Consider the following 4,261-nt stretch of genomic DNA (forward strand, 5'->3'; position numbering starts at 1 on the left):
CTCTCTACGAACTAATTAAACCTGATTTTAAACAAATCTATTGGACTCAAAAACACACAGAAATTTTGAGATCACTGCAAACAGACATGTTAGCTAAAACAAAATTAGATACACGTGACAACACACGCGGTCTTGTAGTCCGAGTCATCCCAGGAGGATGCGGATTCACGTACCTGACCTCTAATGAGGGAGAAAAGGTACCAATTTCAATTAAATCTCACTTGTACACACAAGTAGAAAAAACATTCAGTCACACAGAAAGAACTGTGAAAGCAGTGCAAATTGCATTAGCAAATGAAAGAGAATTAGCACATGGTAAAAGGATTAATATCCTCACAGCGGAATCCGCCTTCGAGGCGCTATTCAGCCCAGTAAACCTGCCTACAGTATCACTGGATCCGAAATGGATACAGTGTGTAGATTCTCTAGGAGCGGATGATGTGTAATACTATTTCGCCCCGCAATTCGAAGAACTGAATAATTTAGAATATGAAGAAGAATATCCTCTACCAATCAAACTTCTGCCTCTCCCACAATACGCCTGTATAATCTATACAGATAGATTTGTACAGCATTTCAACGTAGAGAGCAAATCCTAACATGCAGCCTGTGCGATTGTTAAAGGTCGTTGGCTGTGCGGTAAATTCAGACCGAAAGTAACAAAAACTGAATCATTGAGAAACTGTTCGGCTCGGAGAGCTGAAATCAGATGTTTAAAGATGGCGCTTGAAAATGCAGAACGTGAATTCCCGACACTTATCGTGTGCAATTCTCATTTTTGCATCAACTCTTACAATAATAAACTGCAGAGGTGGATTGAAAACGATTACAAAGATGACACAGGTGCCACAATAAAGCATAAATTGCTCTGGAAACAGGTAGTTCTTTTACAGAAAGAACTACAAAAGACTCACGTGATACACGCACAGAGTCTTCAACGTGATGGCGTTCACGTTGCAGGGAATTCATTGGCTATTACAGCCACAGCGGAAGCAACTAAACCGGCTTCCGTAGCCACAAAAAAGCGTACAGAAAAATACATAGACGGGGAAACCATGCTGGCAGTAAAAACGACCGTAAAAGGCGACTGTGCAGCACTGCCCGTGAACTATCCACTCAATTATGCATACGTAATCGATGCAAACTCCGTTCCTTTTGCTCAAATCCCTGGAGTGGGGGATAGGGTAATTCCAAACATGAACAGGAGAATATTATTAATAGCAGACGCACACATGGGTGAAGGTCCAAGGCACATTCAGATGAGGGAATCTCTGACTGAATTGCAATCAGTATACTGGTGGCCGGGGATGAGCGAGCAACATCAGATATATGTAAAGAACTGTCCGGACTGTGACAGGGTTCGCAGTAATGAACCGGTCCTGCCTGTTGCACAGTTACCATTTATAGAAAGGGTAATGATGTCCGCAAGCCATTCAGCGTCCTATTAATCAGTTAAGACTAAACACACTTAAAAAATGTGGCCTCCAGCGCTCGGCTGACGCTAGAACGGTTATAAGAGAGATCTGCGAGTCTTTATCGGCACATACGCAATTACCACGTTCCATTCTGACCAGGGTCCTGCTTTTAGCTCTCGAGCTTATAAGGAGGCCATGGCCAGCATGGGAATTGGGTTGCGGCATTCTTGTCCGTCGCACCCCGAAGGGAATAGTGTGGTTGAAACAAAAAACCGAGACATAAAGCGATCCATAACAGCGAAGGTATTAAGTTCAGGCGCTGGGTGGGTCAAACATTTAATAAGTGTCCAGACCAGTCTTAACAATTTGCCAAGAAAATCTCTAAAAGGTTTCAGCCCATACGAACTATTGTTCGGAATTAGAATGACAATGCAGGACTTAGATAGTCAGGTATCAGTGGTACAAGATAAGAAAACAGACTTTGACATCAAAGATCGTTTGGCTGTTTTACAGGAACTAAATGAAACAAGAAAATCCTTAAGCAACATAAAGTTAAAGCAACAGCCAGATACCACTGACGAGGCACCACAAGCAACAGCCCCAGCAAGGCCTGTCTGGATTCCAAAGATTGGGGATCTAGTCAGAGAAAAAATTGCGGTGAAGAAGGAATTTGGGCCTTCTTACAGAAAAGCAGTACCTGTCTTGGCAGTCACCGGAACAAGATCAGTAGTACTACCGCCCCTTGCTGGTAAAAAGGAGAACAGAGTCGTGTCTATCGACCTGGTAAAACCACAAGCATGTGGCCTATAATCAACAGTAGGCCCAGTGGACTCCCAAGAAACAACAGAATACCCAAACTTGCAACAATCCAAGAGGTTCAAACTGAAAGACTAATCACATTCGATCAGCCTGCAGTGCACAGAGAAGGACTATGCAATAATGCCATTTAACTTGTGCCTCTTGAGACACAGATTGAAACAGTTCATCAAGAAACATCAGTCTACAATAATGTGGCATCAGAAAGTGCTACCGAAAGACAGATTGAAAGAACAATCCCAACAAGTGACAGAACTGCCTCTGGTTATTTCATCAACTTCGACAACTTCTCTGAAGATCAAAACGACCCCGAAGTGATGCCAGTACCAAAAAAGACTTCAAAAGAAAATACAGCAGGACTCCTTCAACAAATCAAAGAATTATATCTGGATTCACCGTTGATTGAGCATTGGATTATTTCAGGGGTATTCATACTCCTACTATGCCTAATTTTAGTTTTAATTTTAGGAAAGTTTATTACAATCAAATGGACACAGCAAGTCAGAACATCAACTTAGTCCTCAAACCACACAGATCATCCCACGTGAAGAAAAGAGAACTGTCAACAGTAAATGTCACAGCAATTCCAATACCTGGTGGGGTAGTATGGGAGAAAACTGACTATGAGATCTATGGTCCGGTCGAAATCCTGAAGTATCCTCATCAACTGAAGGTTTCCTTAAGTGACTTTGTAAAACCTAGTACATTCTCTGATGATTGGGACTTTAACAGTATTAATGACATGATGTCTGATTTAGTAATGTCAGCTAGATTTACAGAACATGATTATTTACAAGGTTCATCTAGTTATGAGCAATTATTCTGCTACACACATTATGGCGATCATTATTTGCATAAATCTGCACAGTCTAGAAATGTTTTTAAGTATAATCAATGGGAACATTGTTCTACACCACCTAAAAGCAGTTCTAAAGCATTTTTTGAGAAATTCAAATACTTCTCAGGGTTTAACAACAGTGATGCAGAAACGTTTTATTACAAACTATTAGATAAAACAGGAATGAAAACAATGCTGACAAATTCTCAATTGATATATTCAGAAGCATTTTATGAAAAAATGATGACATTTGGTTTTGATTATTGGAAAAATAACATTGAAACGAAAACCATTTGGGGTACAAAAGATTGGCAGGTACAAGGCCTTGAAGCACTATTCAGAACCTGCATGATACCAGAACAAATGATATTTTTAAATGACACAATTCACCAAACATCCTGTCTTGGCCTAGCTAAGATCAAAGACCTAAACAAACTGTCTATTCCAAAGCCAATACCTGATAATGCAACAACAGATATTGAGATAGACGTATCACAAATTTTACATTTTAACAGAACACATCCTGATTGGAAAAAGTGGTTAATCTGGCCTACTGACACAAACAGCTGTCAAGATAGATTCCTGAATAGAACACAAGGGTTAAAAATGACCAGACAAGACCCTAGATACTCCCAGAGACAACATCCAGGGATAGTAACAACATACAGTGTAGGGAAACTCTGCCTCGAATGGCTAGGATCATCCACACTGGCTGAAATTAAGCAACACTTGTCTTTACTTAAAGATGGTGCTGATTTGCGCGAATTCATTCTTGGACCACGCAAACAGCGTCAAAAGCGTTTCATAGCGGCCAGCATCTATGCTGCATACAACGAGGCTTGGAAAGTCACACAAATTGAAACAGCAGAAAAAATACGTGAAATTGATCGTATTAATTTGGGAAAAATCACTTTCTGTAGTGGACAATGGGTTAATGACTCTGTCCTCCAGAATATATTCGTTGGACAATATTGTATCTTCTGCCTTCGACATAATAGACAGAGACTTGCTAATGTTACAGCATGGCCAATCTCAATTACGTTCTATTGTACAATTAGGCTGGACACTGCAAAATCTTCGTTCAGGCTATGTGCCTTGGCGTTTAATCAACACAACGTCATTATTTTCCATTTTTAACCTTACTGATAAACAAATCAGTTTGGCACAGAAAGGAGCAGACTATACAATCCTG

This window comes from Lissotriton vulgaris, chromosome 12 (assembly GCF_964263255.1).
Source record: "Lissotriton vulgaris chromosome 12, aLisVul1.2, whole genome shotgun sequence".
Classification (NCBI taxonomy): Eukaryota; Metazoa; Chordata; class Amphibia; order Caudata; family Salamandridae; genus Lissotriton; species Lissotriton vulgaris.